The 22,610-nt window shown below is 44.7% G+C and overlaps 7 non-coding genes and 1 pseudogene across 7 annotated transcripts; all 8 read left to right on the top strand.

The window, feature by feature from the left end:
• Positions 1–5,795: 5,795 nt before the first annotated feature.
• On the top strand, positions 5,796–6,017 carry LOC130306378 (U2 spliceosomal RNA; annotated as a pseudogene).
• Positions 6,018–8,109: 2,092 nt separating this feature from the next.
• Positions 8,110–8,300, top strand: LOC130306365 (U2 spliceosomal RNA). The gene has a single exon (XR_008855730.1). It is a non-coding gene; the product is annotated as a U2 spliceosomal RNA (small nuclear RNA).
• Positions 8,301–10,375: 2,075 nt separating this feature from the next.
• Positions 10,376–10,566, top strand: LOC130306364 (U2 spliceosomal RNA). Its single transcript, XR_008855729.1, has one exon. It is a non-coding gene; the product is annotated as a U2 spliceosomal RNA (small nuclear RNA).
• A 2,085-nt stretch (positions 10,567–12,651) lies between these two features.
• On the top strand, positions 12,652–12,842 carry LOC130306363 (U2 spliceosomal RNA). Its single transcript, XR_008855728.1, has one exon. It is a non-coding gene; the product is annotated as a U2 spliceosomal RNA (small nuclear RNA).
• Positions 12,843–14,934: 2,092 nt separating this feature from the next.
• LOC130306361 (U2 spliceosomal RNA) lies at positions 14,935–15,125 on the top strand. Its single transcript, XR_008855726.1, has one exon. It is a non-coding gene; the product is annotated as a U2 spliceosomal RNA (small nuclear RNA).
• A 2,070-nt stretch (positions 15,126–17,195) lies between these two features.
• On the top strand, positions 17,196–17,386 carry LOC130306360 (U2 spliceosomal RNA). The gene has a single exon (XR_008855725.1). It is a non-coding gene; the product is annotated as a U2 spliceosomal RNA (small nuclear RNA).
• Positions 17,387–19,478: 2,092 nt separating this feature from the next.
• Positions 19,479–19,669, top strand: LOC130306359 (U2 spliceosomal RNA). Its single transcript, XR_008855724.1, has one exon. It is a non-coding gene; the product is annotated as a U2 spliceosomal RNA (small nuclear RNA).
• Positions 19,670–21,766: 2,097 nt separating this feature from the next.
• On the top strand, positions 21,767–21,959 carry LOC130306372 (U2 spliceosomal RNA). Its single transcript, XR_008855737.1, has one exon. It is a non-coding gene; the product is annotated as a U2 spliceosomal RNA (small nuclear RNA).
• Positions 21,960–22,610: the final 651 nt, after the last annotated feature.

Genomic DNA, 22,610 nt, shown 5'->3' with positions numbered 1-22,610 from the left:
TTTGGTGATGTCGTCTATTATGGCCTTCATAGAAGCAACAGGAGATTGTTGCATCCATCTAGAACCCTCAGAACTACAGTGCTATGATGTCACTCACTTCCACAGGCCTTGCAGAGTGTAAACAACAACAACCCAGCTTTGTTGTGTATGTAACCATAGGGATTTGTGATGTCACCTAGAACCTTCACAGCAGCGACAGCTTTATGAGGAGCATCAGCACTGCTCTGCCTGAGCAGAACCATCACCGCCATAGGTTGTCAAATAACCCGGGTTTAACCCACACAGGTAAGTCCAATGGGGTGCAGGCATGTCCTCTATGCTTACAGCTTCCCGTGGGTGTTGGTTTGATACCGTTTGGGGACAGCCAAGGAGGCATCTGCAGGCAACAAAGGTAGGTGTGTGCTTGTGTGTGTGTTTCCTATGCAGATCCTAAGCCCAGTGTCACATGCAAGTAGGAGGAGTAAGAAGGGTTCCTGGCAAATCCGGGTTATGGATTGCATTTAAAAAGGCCCCGTGGGAGTGCAATGGGCCCCTGTCTTGCTGCTTAGCAATAATGGTATGGGTTTAGGTTCTGCTGTGTGTACTGGTGGTTGACTGCCCCCCAGCCCAGAGTGTGCATGGAAAATTGTCTGGCAGCCTCCCTGACAGCAAGCAGTGATAGTGCCCATGAAGGGCACCTTGTTGGGCCCGCCCCTTTCACGGTTATCGCTTCTCGGCCTTTTGGCTTTGATCCTGTGCGGTTTACCGGGCAGGGTAGGAGTCGGAAGGGGTGGTGATCGGGGCCCTCTTTTGCGGGGGGCCCTGGATTGTTACTGGGTTGCGATAGTGGGTATCTTAACCTGCAAAAATGAGCGGAGAGAGGACTCGAGGACTCGAGGATACGGTGCGGATTTACGTTCCTGGCGAACACCGGGGGACGATTGGATTGGATCAAGTTGTGCTGGAGATTCTTCGCAAGCTCCAGTACCTTCAGGTATGGCATGTAATCGCTATGCAAGACTTCCCTAGGCAAGGGATTTACGATATAACCTTTTATGATTCTGAGGTTTGCCAGAGGGTCTACATGGACTTAGAAGTGATGAAGAGGAGGAATGAGCCAGCTATAATGAGTAAGGTGAAAGTGGAGCCATTATTCATGAATATGTCTAAGGTTGTTATAGTCCATATGTACAACCCGAAGGTTTCGGATGAGATGGTGACCAATTTTTTGTACCGATATTGTGATGAAGTTAAATTTCTTGGAAGACTCAAGAACAGACATGGGTACTTTAATTGTAAAAGGAAATTTGTTGTAAAATTTAAAAAGGACGAAGGAATGGAAGAGGGAAGGAAGAGTATACCACAGGTATTTTCTATTGGAGGAGAAAGAGGTTTTTGTTTTTATGAAGGACAGTTGCAGTACTGTAGACGTTGTCACGCTTATGGACATGTACAGGAGTCTTGCCCTGAGCAAGGAGTATGCTGCAGGAATTGTGGGAAATCAGGTCACAACTCGGGTGAATGTACTGAGAAGAAAACGTGTGATATCTGTGGTAGTGAGGAGCATTTGGCTAGAGGATGCAGCTTATGGTATAGAAAGAAAATGAGCTATGCTGACGCGGCTGGAAATAGAAGAGAGGAAAGAGGAGAAAGGCCATTTCCACGTGTTTTTGGTGTGAATGCTGAGGTGACTCAGGTGATTGACGAGAACTCTGTAAAAGGGAGTGCAGCAGGTGTGACAGTGCAGCACATGAATACTCAGGAAAAATCTGGAAAAGGGGAGGAGGGTGACTCCACTGGTGTGCATTGTGAGGAGACTGGTGTTGGTGAAGAGTTTACTGAGGTCAGTAAGAAGAAAGCACGTAAAGGGAAAAAAGAGAAAGTGGTGGAGAGTGTGGAGACTGTGTGTAGGGAGGTTCCCCCATGTGAAGAAACAATTGAGGATTTTGAATGCCCAAACCCAGTGGTGGGGGAGGAGGAGGGGATGGAGTTTCAGGAGAATGAGAGTGAGAGATCCCTAACACCTGGGCAGAGGGTGATTAGTGGGGAGGAGAATGTAACATCTGAAGAGGAGGAGGAGGAGGGGGAAGATGAAGATGAAGATGCAAATGGAGGCTTTCAAGGTAAAAGTAAAAGGTGTAAGAAAGGGAGTTGGTCAGGGGATCAGACGGATCCTGTGTATGGAGGTGAGAAAATGATGGACAGGGACTCTCAAGTGGGGTCGCCTGATTGCTATGGGATGCTGCTAAGGAAGGTTGAAGGTCAGAATACTAACTTCTAGTTAAAATGGATGTTAAGAAAATGGATTGCCTTCTTTCCTTTTTAATGGCATTGGTTGTGGCTACTCTTAATGTTCGGAGTATAGGAACAACCATCAGAAGAGCAGCAGTTTTTGATTTTTTGGAGAATGTGAAGGGAGATATATTTTGTTTACAGGAGTGTGCAATTAAGTCTGCACCTTATGTAGATGAATGGAAGAGAGGGCAGTCTTTTTGGTCTACATGCACAGAGAATAAAAATGAAGGTGTGGGGATTTTATTGTGTAACAGGGACATTAAAGTTTTAAATTGCCAAGTTTTAGTACCAGGTCGTTGTATGGTTTTAAATTTTGAGTTTTTAGGCCAGAGAATGAGAGTTTTTAATGTATATGCGCCAGCAGAAAAACAGGCACGTGTGTTATTTTTAGAGTCTCTTAAACTTTTTATTCCTGGTCGTGATGGTACTATTATTGTTGGTGATTTTAACTGCATTAGATCCGTCAATGATCGTGAGAGCTCTGCTAAGGTTAGAACTGATATTACTTCAAATGTTTTAAACCAAATTATTCAAGACTTACATTATTCTGATGTGGGACTGATGGTTAGCACTGATGAAAGATACACCTATATATCAGATAGTGGCCGCTGTAAATCCCGGATTGATTACATTCTTGTCTCTGAGGGGATTAAGGTGGTCCGGTGCAATCAAATGATGTCAACTTTCTCAGATCACAAGATGGTGTCGGCAGAAATAAGTATTGCAGAGTCCTTTCATTTTGGTAGAGGGCTCTGGAAATTAAATGTAAGTCTATTAGAAGATGAAGAAGTAATGGCCGGTTTTAAAGATTTTTTTTTATCTTGTACTTCTAAACAATCTGTTTTTAGTAATGTTTTAGCTTGGTGGGATTGGGCAAAAAGTGAGTTTGCTAAGTATTTTAAGTTCATTTGCATAAGGAGGGCACAAGAAAAGAGGAGGGGTTATGAAAGGCTTATCTCACGTTTAGAAACTCTCTTTAAGTTTAAACATGTTGGTGTGGAGGTGGAGGAGGAAATTGAGAAGGTGAAAATTGAGATGAAGAACAGGTTGTTGGAAAGAGGTAGAAATATTGTTTTTAAATCCAAAGTTCAACATTTGGAGGAAAATGAACAATGTACAAGATATTTCTTTAAAAAATGTTTTAATGCTAGGGGTGTTTTTAAGTCTGTTTTAACTCCTACAGGGGAAGTTGTTGGTGATGAGATGGTGAAGGAGATTGGCAGATTTTATGAAACACTTTTTAGTAATAAGAGCAGAGCCAGTGAGACGGAGATGAATGATTATTGTAATATTTTAGAGAATAATGTCCCTGAAGGAAAAAGTGCATTTTTAATTGAGGAAGTTTGTGAAGGGGAGATCAAGCAGGCTCTGGACATGACAGCGAAAGGGAAGACACCGGGCTGTGATGGCCTCCCCTTTGAGTTTTATTCAGTTTTTTGGCATATTTTAAAGCAAGATTTTACACGGGTGGTGCAATATGTTTTTAACTCAGGTATTTTAGCGGAGTCTATGAAGAAAGGAGTTATTACCTTGATACATAAGAAAGGTGATGAAAGAGATTTGAAAAACTGGAGGCCGATCACATTATTGAATACAGATTATAAGATCATTGCAAAGATTGTGGCGAACAGGATGAGTGACATAGTTGAGCACCTTGTTGGAGAATACCAAGTTTGTGCAGTGCCAAATAGGAGAATAACTGATAATTTATTAGTTTTAAGAGACTCTATTTATTATAGTAATTTTAATAAGAATGCACTTTTTGTGGAATCCATTGATTTTGAAAAAGCTTATGACAGAGTTGCTCATGATTTTATGTTTATGGTTTTAAAGCATATGGGTATTCCTGAGAAGCTACTGTGTGTGATTAAAAGTTTTTATTATGGGGCAACAAGTCAGATTTTAGTCAATGGACATGTGGGGCCGGGTTTTAATATTTTATCAGGAGTACAACAGGGATGCCCACTCTCCCCAATTTTATTCATTTGTGTCATTGAGGCCTTGCTCAAAAATGTACAGAAGGACAAATGTGTGAGTGGTGTTTTTATCCCGGGAAGTAATGGAAGGAATTTGAAGGTTTTAAGTTACATGGATGATGTGGTTTTTACTTGCACTTCCCAAGCTGATCTTAACAGAGTGAATTTGCATGTAAAGATTTTTTGTTGTATTGCTGGTATGAAATTCAATTGGGGGAAGTGCCAATTGAGTAATTTTGGAAAGCAAGGAAAAGTGGTGGTGGATGGCGTGGATGAGAAGGAAGATATTGAAGTGTTAGGGGTTGTTTTTGAAAAAAATCTAAAAGGAGGGAAAAGTTATGAGAAGTTGGAGGAGAAGATAGAGAAGAAATTATCTTTTTGGAAATTGAGAAACTTGTCCCTTAAAGGTAAAGTTCTGATTTTAAAGGCAGTAATTTTGCCACTACTATTATATACTGCAATGGTTTTCCCACCCGGCAAATTATGGACCAGAAGGATGACAAGGAAGTTGTTTATTTTTTTCTGGGGTTCAAAGATGGAAAAGATGAAGAGGGAGGAAGTGATGAAGAGCGTGAAGAAAGGCGGATATAATTTCCCGGATATTAATCTGTTTTTAAAGACTCATTACTTTCTTTTAATTTATAAAGTGTCTCAGTGCAATAATTGGGTGGCAGACATGAGCAGGTATTTGGCAGGATGGTTGTTTTCCAAATGGGGCTGGTGTGAGAAGGATCTGAGGAGACCAATAGCGCAAGTTATACCTACCTTCTATGTGGTTTTCAGGTCTTTCAGTGATCAATTTGGTTTGAGTTCCCTGGGAAAACCTGAGAAAAAGAAAATTGAAAATGAAATAAGAAAAAATGAGAGATTATATGAAGTACCATTCTGCACTACTGCTCAGTCTGTGAAGATCTGGAATCTTTTTATTGTTAGAGGATTATCGAATAGACAGAGAGATGTAAACTGGATGACTTTTCATGGCTGCCTCCCAACCAGAGCTTTCTTGAATGGACGAGGAATAAGAGTGAGTGAGAAATGTCCAAGAGAGGGTTGTGGAGGCAGGGAGGATACAGTGCACTTATTTTGGAACTGTTTTTATGCAAGAGATTTTTTTATGCTTCTACAGAGGTTTTTTTCTGCAATCACGGGATATGTTGATTTTAATTTTGAGAAGATTTTTATTGGTCAGGATTTTAGCAGGAGAGAGGACACACGTGAAAGCTGGATTGTATTTTCTGTTTTTAAAGAAGTTTTATGGGATTCTAGAAACCTGCTTGTTTTTAAAAATGTGTGTATTTCTCCAAGGGAGTTGAAGAGACTTTTTTTTGGAAGGTTGTTTATTATTTTTCTACTTGACAAGAAGAGAATGGGAGAGGAAGAGGCTGAAAAGATTTGGAGATACAAGGAATGGAGAAAGTTGTAAGTATCCTGATCAAGGTTTTGAATTTGTGCTTCTCTTATAGTTTTCTTATTGAGATATTTTTCCGCATGATGGTTTTGTCAGACTTTGTTTAGAAGTGATGAGTTTTGGTAGGTGACCTGATGATCGCTTGAACAATAGTCTGTAACTGAGGAAAAAAAAAAGAAAAAAAAAAAAAAAAAAAAAAAAAAAAATCTGTTCTTATCAGTTTAATATCTGATACGTCCCCTATCTGGGGACCATATATTAAATGGATTTTTGAGAACGGGGGCCGATTTCGAAGCTTGCTTCCGTCGCCCTATGCATTGACCCGATATGGCAGTATCTTCGGGTACAGTGCACCACCCCCTTACAGGGTTAAAAAGAAAGATTCCTACTTTCATTGCTACCTGCTTGCTGGCTAGCCAGCTAGCCAGCCCTGTGGGCCTTGCTGCTGCTGCAGCCAAAAAACAAAAGGTGGTGCTGCTGCTGCTTCTGCTGCTTCTGCTTCTGCTTGTGTCTGGCCGCTGTTGGAGCGTCCAGGCACAGGACTTCTGCTGCTGCTGACTAAATGGCCTCCTTAATTGGATCATTTGAGTAGCCAGCACACCTGTGCAGGTAGGGCATGACATGATAGGCAGCTGCCTTGATAGCGGGTGGGTGCTGAATGTTCCTAATTGACAAAATAAGATTAATGCTTATGAAGAAATATAAAATCTCATCCCTTCCCCAATATCGCGCCACACCCCTACCCCTTAATTCCCTGGTTGAACTTGATGGACATATGTCTTTTTTCGACCGTACTAACTATGTAACTATGTAACATAACATGGGGGGGGGGGGGTCTCCTGGCTGTTCACACAGGTGTGTCATTGCTGTACATTGACCATGCATTGCTTCTGTGGTATTGCAAAGGCAAAGACAAATGCTTCCAGCCATCCATTGCACTAATGGATTGGTCATCAGCTGGCTGTCTATGTCCCGCATCAATATAGACCAAAGTACAGAGGGTTAGGCTATGCTATTGTGCACCTACCTGATGCATCAGAAGGTGCGAGGCCCTTGCTAAATTCTGTGCACAGACTTTGAGATCTATACTTTAGACTGTATCTAAACCTGCTCCAACATGGACTGACATTCTGGCCTACTTTCAGCCGATGTGACTTGTCTGTCGCTGAACAGTTGCTTTTTATGTATTCAGCACCTATGTATAATGTTGTAAAAATGCTCTAGAAGCTAAAGTCGCAGAAATGTCACACATATTTGGCCTGCAACTTTCTGTGCGACAAATTCAGACAGGAAAAATCAGTATAAATCCTTAGAAAATTATCCCCCAGTGTCTCCATCTGCTGGCGGTATTGAATAAGCATTGCTGCACTGATGGGGTATGCATTAGACGAAAAAAAAGAAGAAAAAGAAGAATAATACGCCCAGAAAAGAGGCGAAAAGGAGAAAAACGTAAAAAAACGTGAAAAAAAAGTAAGAGGAAGAGAAGGGAAAAAAAGGTGGAAATGGGTTTAAAAGTGATTTCGGCGGAGAAATATATATATATATATATATATATATATATATATATATATATATATACGCGCACACACACACATATATATAAACGTATTCTCCGTTGAGATATTGCAGCCGCTGCTGTGTCCAGGCCCAGGAGCCTTAGCACTGTGCTGTGATGTCACTCAATACCACTGACATCACTAGGTGTAAACAACATCTCTCCTTTGCTGTGTATGTGACTATGGAGCTGTTTGGTGATGTCGTCTATTATGGCCTTCATAGAAGCAACAGGAGATTGTTGCATCCATCTAGAACCCTCAGAACTACAGTGCTATGATGTCACTCACTTCCACAGGCCTTGCAGAGTGTAAACAACAACAACCCAGCTTTGTTGTGTATGTAACCATAGGGATTTGTGATGTCACCTAGAACCTTCACAGCAGCGACAGCTTTATGAGGAGCATCAGCACTGCTCTGCCTGAGCAGAACCATCACCGCCATAGGTTGTCAAATAACCCGGGTTTAACCCACACAGGTAAGTCCAATGGGGTGCAGGCATGTCCTCTATGCTTACAGCTTCCCGTGGGTGTTGGTTTGATACCGTTTGGGGACAGCCAAGGAGGCATCTGCAGGCAACAAAGGTAGGTGTGTGCTTGTGTGTGTGTTTCCTATGCAGATCCTAAGCCCAGTGTCACATGCAAGTAGGAGGAGTAAGAAGGGTTCCTGGCAAATCCGGGTTATGGATTGCATTTAAAAAGGCCCCGTGGGAGTGCAATGGGCCCCTGTCTTGCTGCTTAGCAATAATGGTATGGGTTTAGGTTCTGCTGTGTGTACTGGTGGTTGACTGCCCCCCAGCCCAGAGTGTGCATGGAAAATTGTCTGGCAGCCTCCCTGACAGCAAGCAGTGATAGTGCCCATGAAGGGCACCTTGTTGGGCCCGCCCCTTTCACGGTTATCGCTTCTCGGCCTTTTGGCTAAGATCAAGTGTAGTATCTGTTCTTATCAGTTTAATATCTGATACGTCCCCTATCTGGGGACCATATATTAAATGGATTTTTGAGAACGGGGGCCGATTTCGAAGCTTGCTTCCGTCGCCCTATGCATTGACCCGATATGGCAGTATCTTCGGGTACAGTGCACCACCCCCTTACAGGGTTAAAAAGAAAGATTCCTACTTTCATTGCTACCTGCTTGCTGGCTAGCCAGCTAGCCAGCCCTGTGGGCCTTGCTGCTGCTGCAGCCAAAAAACAAAAGGTGGTGCTTCTGCTGCTTCTGCTTCTGCTTGTGTCTGGCCACTGTTGGAGCGTCCAGGCACAGGACTTCTGCTGCTGCTGACTAAATGGCCTCCTTAATTGGATCATTTGAGTAGCCAGCACACCTGTGCAGGTAGGGCATGACATGATAGGCAGCTGCCTTGATAGCGGGTGGGTGCTGAATGTTCCTAATTGACAAAATAAGATTAATGCTTATGAAGAAATATAAAATCTCATCCCTTCCCCAATATCGCGCCACACCCCTACCCCTTAATTCCCTGGTTGAACTTGATGGACATATGTCTTTTTTCGACCGTACTAACTATGTAACTATGTAACATAACATGGGGGGGGGGGGGTCTCCTGGCTGTTCACACAGGTGTGTCATTGCTGTACATTGACCATGCATTGCTTCTGTGGTATTGCAAAGGCAAAGACAAATGCTTCCAGCCATCCATTGCACTAATGGATTGGTCATCAGCTGGCTGTCTATGTCCCGCATCAATATAGACCAAAGTACAGAGGGTTAGGCTATGCTATTGTGCACCTACCTGATGCATCAGAAGGTGCGAGGCCCTTGCTAAATTCTGTGCACAGACTTTGAGATCTATACTTTAGACTGTATCTAAACCTGCTCCAACATGGACTGACATTCTGGCCTACTTTCAGCCGATGCGACTTGTCTGTCGCTGAACAGTCGCTTTTTATGTATTCAGCACCTATGTATAATGTTGTAAAAATGCTCTAGAAGCTAAAGTCGCAGAAATGTCACACATATTTGGCCTGCAACTTTCTGTGCGACAAATTCAGACAGGAAAAATCTGTATAAATCCTTAGAAAATTATCCCCCAGTGTCTCCATCTGCTGGCGGTATTGAATTAGCATTGCTGCACTGATGGGGTATGCATTAGACGAAAAAAAAGAAGAAAAAGAAGAATAATACGCCCAGAAAAGAGGCGAAAAGGAGAAAAACGTAAAAAAACGTGAAAAAAAAGTAAGAGGAAGAGAAGGGAAAAAAAGGTGGAAATGGGTTTAAAAGTGATTTCGGCGGAGAAATATATATATATATATATATATATATATATATATATATACGCGCACACACACACATATATATAAACGTATTCTCCGTTGAGATATTGCAGCCGCTGCTGTGTCCAGGCCCAGGAGCCTTAGCACTGTGCTGTGATGTCACTCAATACCACTGACATCACTAGGTGTAAACAACATCTCTCCTTTGCTGTGTATGTGACTATGGAGCTGTTTGGTGATGTCGTCTATTATGGCCTTCATAGAAGCAACAGGAGATTGTTGCATCCATCTAGAACCCTCAGAACTACAGTGCTATGATGTCACTCACTTCCACAGGCCTTGCAGAGTGTAAACAACAACAACCCAGCTTTGTTGTGTATGTAACCATAGGGATTTGTGATGTCACCTAGAACCTTCACAGCAGCGACAGCTTTATGAGGAGCATCAGCACTGCTCTGCCTGAGCAGAACCATCACCGCCATAGGTTGTCAAATAACCCGGGTTTAACCCACACAGGTAAGTCCAATGGGGTGCAGGCATGTCCTCTATGCTTACAGCTTCCCGTGGGTGTTGGTTTGATACCGTTTGGGGACAGCCAAGGAGGCATCTGCAGGCAACAAAGGTAGGTGTGTGCTTGTGTGTGTGTTTCCTATGCAGATCCTAAGCCCAGTGTCACATGCAAGTAGGAGGAGTAAGAAGGGTTCCTGGCAAATCCGGGTTATGGATTGCATTTAAAAAGGCCCCGTGGGAGTGCAATGGGCCCCTGTCTTGCTGCTTAGCAATAATGGTATGGGTTTAGGTTCTGCTGTGTGTACTGGTGGTTGACTGCCCCCCAGCCCAGAGTGTGCATGGAAAATTGTCTGGCAGCCTCCCTGACAGCAAGCAGTGATAGTGCCCATGAAGGGCACCTTGTTGGGCCCGCCCCTTTCACGGTTATCGCTTCTCGGCCTTTTGGCTAAGATCAAGTGTAGTATCTGTTCTTATCAGTTTAATATCTGATACGTCCCCTATCTGGGGACCATATATTAAATGGATTTTTGAGAACGGGGGCCGATTTCGAAGCTTGCTTCCGTCGCCCTATGCATTGACCCGATATGGCAGTATCTTCGGGTACAGTGCACCACCCCCTTACAGGGTTAAAAAGAAAGATTCCTACTTTCATTGCTACCTGCTTGCTGGCTAGCCAGCTAGCCAGCCCTGTGGGCCTTGCTGCTGCTGCAGCCAAAAAACAAAAGGTGGTGCTGCTGCTGCTTCTGCTGCTTCTGCTTCTGCTTGTGTCTGGCCGCTGTTGGAGCGTCCAGGCACAGGACTTCTGCTGCTGCTGACTAAATGGCCTCCTTAATTGGATCATTTGAGTAGCCAGCACACCTGTGCAGGTAGGGCATGACATGATAGGCAGCTGCCTTGATAGCGGGTGGGTGCTGAATGTTCCTAATTGACAAAATAAGATTAATGCTTATGAAGAAATATAAAATCTCATCCCTTCCCCAATATCGCGCCACACCCCTACCCCTTAATTCCCTGGTTGAACTTGATGGACATATGTCTTTTTTCGACCGTACTAACTATGTAACTATGTAACATAACATGGGGGGGGGGGGGGTCTCCTGGCTGTTCACACAGGTGTGTCATTGCTGTACATTGACCATGCATTGCTTCTGTGGTATTGCAAAGGCAAAGACAAATGCTTCCAGCCATCCATTGCACTAATGGATTGGTCATCAGCTGGCTGTCTATGTCCCGCATCAATATAGACCAAAGTACAGAGGGTTAGGCTATGCTATTGTGCACCTACCTGATGCATCAGAAGGTGCGAGGCCCTTGCTAAATTCTGTGCACAGACTTTGAGATCTATACTTTAGACTGTATCTAAACCTGCTCCAACATGGACTGACATTCTGGCCTACTTTCAGCCGATGTGACTTGTCTGTCGCTGAACAGTTGCTTTTTATGTATTCAGCACCTATGTATAATGTTGTAAAAATGCTCTAGAAGCTAAAGTCGCAGAAATGTCACACATATTTGGCCTGCAACTTTCTGTGCGACAAATTCAGACAGGAAAAATCAGTATAAATCCTTAGAAAATTATCCCCCAGTGTCTCCATCTGCTGGCGGTATTGAATAAGCATTGCTGCACTGATGGGGTATGCATTAGACGAAAAAAAAGAAGAAAAAGAAGAATAATACGCCCAGAAAAGAGGCGAAAAGGAGAAAAACGTAAAAAAACGTGAAAAAAAAGTAAGAGGAAGAGAAGGGAAAAAAAGGTGGAAATGGGTTTAAAAGTGATTTCGGCGGAGAAATATATATATATATATATATATATATATATATATATATACGCGCACACACACACATATATATAAACGTATTCTCCGTTGAGATATTGCAGCCGCTGCTGTGTCCAGGCCCAGGAGCCTTAGCACTGTGCTGTGATGTCACTCAATACCACTGACATCACTAGGTGTAAACAACATCTCTCCTTTGCTGTGTATGTGACTATGGAGCTGTTTGGTGATGTCGTCTATTATGGCCTTCATAGAAGCAACAGGAGATTGTTGCATCCATCTAGAACCCTCAGAACTACAGTGCTATGATGTCACTCACTTCCACAGGCCTTGCAGAGTGTAAACAACAACAACCCAGCTTTGTTGTGTATGTAACCATAGGGATTTGTGATGTCACCTAGAACCTTCACAGCAGCGACAGCTTTATGAGGAGCATCAGCACTGCTCTGCCTGAGCAGAACCATCACCGCCATAGGTTGTCAAATAACCCGGGTTTAACCCACACAGGTAAGTCCAATGGGGTGCAGGCATGTCCTCTATGCTTACAGCTTCCCGTGGGTGTTGGTTTGATACCGTTTGGGGACAGCCAAGGAGGCATCTGCAGGCAACAAAGGTAGGTGTGTGCTTGTGTGTGTGTTTCCTATGCAGATCCTAAGCCCAGTGTCACATGCAAGTAGGAGGAGTAAGAAGGGTTCCTGGCAAATCCGGGTTATGGATTGCATTTAAAAAGGCCCCATGGGAGTGCAATGGGCCCCTGTCTTGCTGCTTAGCAATAATGGTATGGGTTTAGGTTCTGCTGTGTGTACTGGTGGTTGACTGCCCCCCAGCCCAGAGTGTGCATGGAAAATTGTCTGGCAGCCTCCCTGACAGCAAGCAGTGATAGTGCCCATGAAGGGCACCTTGTTGGGCCCGCCCCTTTCACGGTTATCGCTTCTCGGCCTTTTGGCTAAGATCAAGTGTAGTATCTGTTCTTATCAGTTTAATATCTGATACGTCCCCTATCTGGGGACCATATATTAAATGGATTTTTGAGAACGGGGGCCGATTTCGAAGCTTGCTTCCGTCGCCCTATGCATTGACCCGATATGGCAGTATCTTCGGGTACAGTGCACCACCCCCTTACAGGGTTAAAAAGAAAGATTCCTACTTTCATTGCTACCTGCTTGCTGGCTAGCCAGCTAGCCAGCCCTGTGGGCCTTGCTGCTGCTGCAGCCAAAAAACAAAAGGTGGTGCTGCTGCTGCTTCTGCTGCTTCTGCTTCTGCTTGTGTCTGGCCGCTGTTGGAGCGTCCAGGCACAGGACTTCTGCTGCTGCTGACTAAATGGCCTCCTTAATTGGATCATTTGAGTAGCCAGCACACCTGTGCAGGTAGGGCATGACATGATAGGCAGCTGCCTTGATAGCGGGTGGGTGCTGAATGTTCCTAATTGACAAAATAAGATTAATGCTTATGAAGAAATATAAAATCTCATCCCTTCCCCAATATCGCGCCACACCCCTACCCCTTAATTCCCTGGTTGAACTTGATGGACATATGTCTTTTTTCGACCGTACTAACTATGTAACTATGTAACATAACATGGGGGGGGGGGGGTCTCCTGGCTGTTCACACAGGTGTGTCATTGCTGTACATTGACCATGCATTGCTTCTGTGGTATTGCAAAGGCAAAGACAAATGCTTCCAGCCATCCATTGCACTAATGGATTGGTCATCAGCTGGCTGTCTATGTCCCGCATCAATATAGACCAAAGTACAGAGGGTTAGGCTATGCTATTGTGCACCTACCTGATGCATCAGAAGGTGCGAGGCCCTTGCTAAATTCTGTGCACAGACTTTGAGATCTATACTTTAGACTGTATCTAAACCTGCTCCAACATGGACTGACATTCTGGCCTACTTTCAGCCGATGTGACTTGTCTGTCGCTGAACAGTTGCTTTTTATGTATTCAGCACCTATGTATAATGTTGTAAAAATGCTCTAGAAGCTAAAGTCGCAGAAATGTCACACATATTTGGCCTGCAACTTTCTGTGCGACAAATTCAGACAGGAAAAATCAGTATAAATCCTTAGAAAATTATCCCCCAGTGTCTCCATCTGCTGGCGGTATTGAATAAGCATTGCTGCACTGATGGGGTATGCATTAGACGAAAAAAAAGAAGAAAAAGAAGAATAATACGCCCAGAAAAGAGGCGAAAAGGAGAAAAACGTAAAAAAACGTGAAAAAAAAGTAAGAGGAAGAGAAGGGAAAAAAAGGTGGAAATGGGTTTAAAAGTGATTTCGGCGGAGAAATATATATATATATATATATATATATATATATATATATATATATATACGCGCACACACACACATATATATAAACGTATTCTCCGTTGAGATATTGCAGCCGCTGCTGTGTCCAGGCCCAGGAGCCTTAGCACTGTGCTGTGATGTCACTCAATACCACTGACATCACTAGGTGTAAACAACATCTCTCCTTTGCTGTCTATGTGACTATGGAGCTGTTTGGTGATGTCGTCTATTATGGCCTTCATAGAAGCAACAGGAGATTGTTGCATCCATCTAGAACCCTCAGAACTACAGTGCTATGATGTCACTCACTTCCACAGGCCTTGCAGAGTGTAAACAACAACAACCCAGCTTTGTTGTATATGTAACCATAGGGATTTGTGATGTCACCTAGAACCTTCACAGCAGCGACAGCTTTATGAGGAGCATCAGCACTGCTCTGCCTGAGCAGAACCATCACCGCCATAGGTTGTCAAATAACCCGGGTTTAACCCACACAGGTAAGTCCAATGGGGTGCAGGCATGTCCTCTATGCTTACAGCTTCCCGTGGGTGTTGGTTTGATACCGTTTGGGGACAGCCAAGGAGGCATCTGCAGGCAACAAAGGTAGGTGTGTGCTTGTGTGTGTGTTTCCTATGCAGATCCTAAGCCCAGTGTCACATGCAAGTAGGAGGAGTAAGAAGGGTTCCTGGCAAATCCGGGTTATGGATTGCATTTAAAAAGGCCCCGTGGGAGTGCAATGGGCCCCTGTCTTGCTGCTTAGCAATAATGGTATGGGTTTAGGTTCTGCTGTGTGTACTGGTGGTTGACTGCCCCCCAGCCCAGAGTGTGCATGGAAAATTGTCTGGCAGCCTCCCTGACAGCAAGCAGTGATAGTGCCCATGAAGGGCACCTTGTTGGGCCCGCCCCTTTCACGGTTATCGCTTCTCGGCCTTTTGGCTAAGATCAAGTGTAGTATCTGTTCTTATCAGTTTAATATCTGATACGTCCCCTATCTGGGGACCATATATTAAATGGATTTTTGAGAACGGGGGCCGATTTCGAAGCTTGCTTCCGTCGCCCTATGCATTGACCCGATATGGCAGTATCTTCGGGTACAGTGCACCACCCCCTTACAGGGTTAAAAAGAAAGATTCCTACTTTCATTGCTACCTGCTTGCTGGCTAGCCAGCTAGCCAGCCCTGTGGGCCTTGCTGCTGCTGCAGCCAAAAAACAAAAGGTGGTGCTTCTGCTGCTTCTGCTTCTGCTTGTGTCTGGCCACTGTTGGAGCGTCCAGGCACAGGACTTCTGCTGCTGCTGACTAAATGGCCTCCTTAATTGGATCATTTGAGTAGCCAGCACACCTGTGCAGGTAGGGAATGACATGATAGGCAGCTGCCTTGATAGCGGGTGGGTGCTGAATGTTCCTAGTTGACAAAATAAGATTAATGCTTATGAAGAAATATAAAATCTCATCCCTTCCCCAATATCGCGCCACACCCCTACCCCTTAATTCCCTGGTTGAACTTGATGGACATATGTCTTTTTTCGACCGTACTAACTATGTAACTATGTAACATAACATGGGGGGGGGGGGGGTCTCCTGGCTGTTCACACAGGTGTGTCATTGCTGTACATTGACCATGCATTGCTTCTGTGGTATTGCAAAGGCAAAGACAAATGCTTCCAGCCATCCATTGCACTAATGGATTGGTCATCAGCTGGCTGTCTATGTCCCGCATCAATATAGACCAAAGTACAGAGGGTTAGGCTATGCTATTGTGCACCTACCTGATGCATCAGAAGGTGCGAGGCCCTTGCTAAATTCTGTGCACAGACTTTGAGATCTATACTTTAGACTGTATCTAAACCTGCTCCAACATGGACTGACATTCTGGCCTACTTTCAGCCGATGCGACTTGTCTGTCGCTGAACAGTCGCTTTTTATGTATTCAGCACCTATGTATAATGTTGTAAAAATGCTCTAGAAGCTAAAGTCGCAGAAATGTCACACATATTTGGCCTGCAACTTTCTGTGCGACAAATTCAGACAGGAAAAATCAGTATAAATCCTTAGAAAATTATCCCCCAGTGTCTCCATCTGCTGGCGGTATTGAATAAGCATTGCTGCACTGATGGGGTATGCATTAGACGAAAAAAAAGAAGAAAAAGAAGAATAATACGCCCAGAAAAGAGGCGAAAAGGAGAAAAACGTAAAAAAACGTGAAAAAAAAGTAAGAGGAAGAGAAGGGAAAAAAAGGTGGAAATGGGTTTAAAAGTGATTTCGGCGGAGAAATATATATATATATATATATATATATATATATACGCGCACACACACACATATATATAAACGTATTCTCCGTTGAGATATTGCAGCCGCTGCTGTGTCCAGGCCCAGGAGCCTTAGCACTGTGCTGTGATGTCACTCAATACCACTGACATCACTAGGTGTAAACAACATCTCTCCTTTGCTGTGTATGTGACTATGGAGCTGTTTGGTGATGTCGTCTATTATGGCCTTCATAGAAGCAACAGGAGATTGTTGCATCCATCTAGAACCCTCAGAACTACAGTGCTATGATGTCACTCACTTCCACAGGCCTTGCAGAGTGTAAACAACAACAACCCAGCTTTGTTGTGTATGTAACCATAGGGATTTGTGATGTCACCTAGAACCTTCACAGCAGCGACAGCTTTATGAGGAGCATCAGCACTGCTCTGCCTGAGCAGAACCATCACCGCCATAGGTTGTCAAATAACCCGGGTTTAACCCACACAGGTAAGTCCAATGGGGTGCAGGCATGTCCTCTATGCTTACAGCTTCCCGTGGGTGTTGGTTTGATACCGTTTGGGGACAGCCAAGGAGGCATCTGCAGGCAACAAAGGTAGGTGTGTGCTTGTGTGTGTGTTTCCTATGCAGATCCTAAGCCCAGTGTCACATGCAAGTAGGAGGAGTAAGAAGGGTTCCTGGCAAATCCGGGTTATGGATTGCATTTAAAAAGGCCCCGTGGGAGTGCAATGGGCCCCTGTCTTGCTGCTTAGCAATAATGGTATGGGTTTAGGTTCTGCTGTGTGTACTGGTGGTTGACTGCCCCCCAGCCCAGAGTGTGCATGGAAAATTGTCTGGCAGCCTCCCTGACAGCAAGCAGTGATAGTGCCCATGAAGGGCACCTTGTTGGGCCCGCCCCTTTCACGGTTATCGCTTCTCGGCCTTTTGGCTAAGATCAAGTGTAGTATCTGTTCTTATCAGTTTAATATCTGATACGTCCCCTATCTGGGGACCATATATTAAATGGATTTTTGAGAACGGGGGCCGATTTCGAAGCTTGCTTCCGTCGCCCTATGCATTGACCCGATATGGCAGTATCTTCGGGTACAGTGCACCACCCCCTTACAGGGTTAAAAAGAAAGATTCCTACTTTCATTGCTACCTGCTTGCTGGCTAGCCAGCTAGCCAGCCCTGTGGGCCTTGCTGCTGCTGCAGCCAAAAAACAAAAGGTGGTGCTGCTGCTGCTTCTGCTGCTTCTGCTTCTGCTTGTGTCTGGCCGCTGTTGGAGCGTCCAGGCACAGGACTTCTGCTGCTGCTGACTAAATGGCCTCCTTAATTGGATCATTTGAGTAGCCAGCACACCTGTGCAGGTAGGGCATGACATGATAGGCAGCTGCCTTGATAGCGGGTGGGTGCTGAATGTTCCTAATTGACAAAATAAGATTAATGCTTATGAAGAAATATAAAATCTCATCCCTTCCCCAATATCGCGCCACACCCCTACCCCTTAATTCCCTGGTTGAACTTGATGGACATATGTCTTTTTTCGACCGTACTAACTATGTAACTATGTAACATAACATGGGGGGGGGGGGGGGGGGTCTCCTGGCTGTTCACACAGGTGTGTCATTGCTGTACATTGACCATGCATTGCTTCTGTGGTATTGCAAAGGCAAAGACAAATGCTTCCAGCCATCCATTGCACTAATGGATTGGTCATCAGCTGGTTGTCTATGTCCCGCATCAATATAGACCAAAGTACAGAGGGTTAGGCTATGCTATTGTGCACCTACCTGATGCATCAGAAGGTGCGAGGCCCTTGCTAAATTCTGTGCACAGACTTTGAGATCTATACTTTAGACTGTATCTAAACCTGCTCCAACATGGACTGACATTCTGGCCTACTTTCAGCCGATGCGACTTGTCTGTCGCTGAACAGTCGCTTTTTATGTATTCAGCACCTATGTATAATGTTGTAAAAATGCTCTAGAAGCTAAAGTCGCATGAAATGTCACACATATTTGGCCTGCAACTTTCTGTGCGACAAATTCAGACAGGAAAAATCAGTATAAATCCTTAGAAAATTATCCCCCAGTGTCTCCATCTGCTGGCGGTATTGAATAAGCATTGCTGCACTGATGGGGTATGCATTAGACGAAAAAAAAGAAGAAAAAGAAGAATAATACGCCCAGAAAAGAGGCGAAAAGGAGAAAAACGTAAAAAAACGTGAAAAAAAAGTAAGAGGAAGAGAAGGGAAAAAAAGGTGGAAATGGGTTTAAAAGTGATTTCGGCGGAGAAATATATATATATATATATATATATATATATATATATATATACGCGCACACACACACATATATATAAACGTATTCTCCGTTGAGATATTGCAGCCGCTGCTGTGTCCAGGCCCAGGAGCCTTAGCACTGTGCTGTGATGTCACTCAATACCACTGACATCACTAGGTGTAAACAACATCTCTCCTTTGCTGTGTATGTGACTATGGAGCTGTTTGGTGATGTCGTCTATTATGGCCTTCATAGAAGCAACAGGAGATTGTTGCATCCATCTAGAACCCTCAGAACTACAGTGCTATAATGTCACTCACTTCCACAGGCCTTGCAGAGTGTAAACAACAACAACCCAGCTTTGTTGTGTATGTAACCATAGGGATTTGTGATGTCACCTAGAACCTTCACAGCAGCGACAGCTTTATGAGGAGCATCAGCACTGCTCTGCCTGAGCAGAACCATCACCGCCATAGGTTGTCAAATAACCCGGGTTTAACCCACACAGGTAAGTCCAATGGGGTGCAGGCATGTCCTCTATGCTTACAGCTTCCCGTGGGTGTTGGTTTGATACCGTTTGGGGACAGCCAAGGAGGCATCTGCAGGCAACAAAGGTAGGTGTGTGCTTGTGTGTGTGTTTCCTATGCAGATCCTAAGCCCAGTGTCACATGCAAGTAGGAGGAGTAAGAAGGGTTCCTGGCAAATCCGGGTTATGGATTGCATTTAAAAAGGCCCCGTGGGAGTGCAATGGGCCCCTGTCTTGCTGCTTAGCAATAATGGTATGGGTTTAGGTTCTGCTGTGTGTACTGGTGGTTGACTGCCCCCCAGCCCAGAGTGTGCATGGAAAATTGTCTGGCAGCCTCCCTGACAGCAAGCAGTGATAGTGCCCATGAAGGGCACCTTGTTGGGCCCGCCCCTTTCACGGTTATCGCTTCTCGGCCTTTTGGCTAAGATCAAGTGTAGTATCTGTTCTTATCAGTTTAATATCTGATACGTCCCCTATCTGGGGACCATATATTAAATGGATTTTTGAGAACGGGGGCCGATTTCGAAGCTTGCTTCCGTCGCCCTATGCATTGACCCGATATGGCAGTATCTTCGGGTACAGTGCACCACCCCCTTACAGGGTTAAAAAGAAAGATTCCTACTTTCATTGCTACCTGCTTGCTGGCTAGCCAGCTAGCCAGCCCTGTGGGCCTTGCTGCTGCTGCAGCCAAAAAACAAAAGGTGGTGCTGCTGCTGCTTCTGCTGCTTCTGCTTCTGCTTGTGTCTGGCCGCTGTTGGAGCGTCCAGGCACAGGACTTCTGCTGCTGCTGACTAAATGGCCTCCTTAATTGGATCATTTGAGTAGCCAGCACACCTGTGCAGGTAGGGCATGACATGATAGGCAGCTGCCTTGATAGCGGGTGGGTGCTGAATGTTCCTAATTGACAAAATAAGATTAATGCTTAAAATATAAAATCTCATCCCTTCCCCAATATCGCGCCACACCCCTACCCCTTAATTCCCTGGTTGAACTTGATGGACATATGTCTTTTTTTCGACCGTACTAACTATGTAACTATGTAACATAACATTGGGGGGGGGGGGGGGGGGTCTCCTGGCTGTTCACACAGGTGTGTCATTGCTGTACATTGACCATGCATTGCTTCTGTGGTATTGCAAAGGCAAAGACAAATGCTTCCAGCCATCCATTGCACTAATGGATTGGTCATCAGCTGGCTGTCTATGTCCCGCATCAATATAGACCAAAGTACAGAGGGTTAGGCTATGCTATTGTGCACCTACCTGATGCATCAGAAGGTGCGAGGCCCTTGCTAAATTCTGTGCACAGACCTTTGAGATCTATACTTTAGACTGTATCTAAACCTGCTCCAACATGGACTGACATTCTGGCCTACTTTCAGCCGATGCGACTTGTCTGTCGCTGAACAGTCGCTTTTTATGTATTCAGCACCTATGTATAATGTTGTAAAAATGCTCTAGAAGCTAAAGTCGCAGAAATGTCACACATATTTGGCCTGCAACTTTCTGTGCGACAAATTCAGACAGGAAAAATCAGTATAAATCCTTAGAAAATTATCCCCCAGTGTCTCCATCTGCTGGCGGTATTGAATAAGCATTGCTGCACTGATGGGGTATGCATTAGACGAAAAAAAAAGAAGAAAAAGAAGAATAATACGCCCAGAAAAGAGGCGAAAAGGAGAAAAACGTAAAAAAACGTGAAAAAAAAGTAAGAGGAAGAGAAGGGAAAAAAAGGTGGAAATGGGGTTTAAAAGTGATTTCGGCGGAGAAATATATATATATATATATATATATATATATATATATATATAATATACGCGCACACACACACATATATATAAACGTATTCTCCGTTGAGATATTGCAGCCGCTGCTGTGTCCAGGCCCAGGAGCCTTAGCACTGTGCTGTGATGTCACTCAATACCACTGACATCACTAGGTGTAAACAACATCTCTCCTTTGCTGTGTATGTGACTATGGAGCTGTTTGGTGATGTCGTCTATTATGGCCTTCATAGAAGCAACAGGAGATTGTTGCATCCATCTAGAACCCTCAGAACTACAGTGCTATGATGTCACTCACTTCCACAGGCCTTGCAGAGTGTAAACAACAACAACCCAGCTTTTTTGTGTATGTAACCATAGGGATTTGTGATGTCACCTAGAACCTTCACAGCAGCGACAGCTTTATGAGGAGCATCAGCACTGCTCTGCCTGAGCAGAACCATCACCGCCATAGGTTGTCAAATAACCCGGGTTTAACCCACACAGGTAAGTCCAATGGGGTGCAGGCATGTCCTCTATGCTTACAGCTTCCGTGGGTGTTGGTTTGATACCGTTTGGGGGACAGCCAAGGAGGCATCTGCAGGCAACAAAGGTAGGTGTGTGCTTGTGTGTGTGTTTCCTATGCAGATCCTAAGCCCAGTGTCACATGCAAGTAGGAGGAGTAAGAAGGGTTCCTGGCAAATCCGGGTTATGGATTGCATTTAAAAAGGCCCCGTGGGAGTGCAATGGGCCCCCTGTCTTGCTGCTTAGCAATAATGGTATGGGTTTAGGTTCTGCTGTGTGTACTGGTGGTTGACTGCCCCCCAGCCCAGAGTGTGCATGGAAAATTGTTTGGCAGCCTCCCTGACAGCAAGCAGTGATAGTGCCCATGAAGGGCACCTTGTTGGGCCCGCCCCTTTCACGGTTATCGCTTCTCGGCCTTTTGGCTAAGATCAAGTGTAGTATCTGTTCTTATCAGTTTAATATCTGATACGTCCCCCTATCTGGGGACCATATATTAAATGGATTTTTGAGAACGGGGGGCCGATTTCGAAGCTTGCTTCCGTCGCCCTATGCATTGACCCGATATGGCAGTATCTTCGGGTACAGTGCACCACCCCCTTACAGGGTTAAAAAGAAAGATTCCTACTTTCATTGCTACCTGCTTGCTGGCTAGCCAGCTAGCCAGCCCTGTGGGCCTTGCTGCTGCTGCAGCCAAAAAACAAAAGGTGGTGCTGCTGCTGCTTCTGCTGCTTCTGCTTCTGCTTGTGTCTGGCCGCTGTTGGAGCATCCAGGCACAGGACTTCTGCTGCTGCTGACTAAATGGCCTCCTTAATTGGATCATTTGAGTAGCCAGCACACCTGTGCAGGTAGGGCATGACATAATAGGCAGCTGCCTTGATAGCGGGTGGGTGCTGAATGTTCCTAATTGACAAAATAAGATTAATGCTTATGAAGAAATATAAAATCTCATCCCTTCCCCAATATCGCGCCACACCCCTACCCCTTAATTCCCTGGTTGAACTTGATGGACATATGTCTTTTTTCGACCGTACTAACTATGTAACTATGTAACATAACATGGGGGGGGGGGGGGTCTCCTGGCTGTTCACACAGGTGTGTCATTGCTGTACATTGACCATGCATTGCTTCTGTGGTATTGCAAAGGCAAAGACAAATGCTTCCAGCCATCCATTGCACTAATGGATTGGTCATCAGCTGGCTGTCTATGTCCCGCATCAATATAGACCAAAGTACAGAGGGTTAGGCT

Source organism: Hyla sarda, unplaced genomic scaffold (genome assembly GCF_029499605.1).
Source record: "Hyla sarda isolate aHylSar1 unplaced genomic scaffold, aHylSar1.hap1 scaffold_1369, whole genome shotgun sequence".
Lineage (NCBI taxonomy): Eukaryota > Metazoa > Chordata > Amphibia > Anura > Hylidae > Hyla > Hyla sarda.
This window is presented reverse-complemented; position numbering and strand designations above follow the sequence as displayed.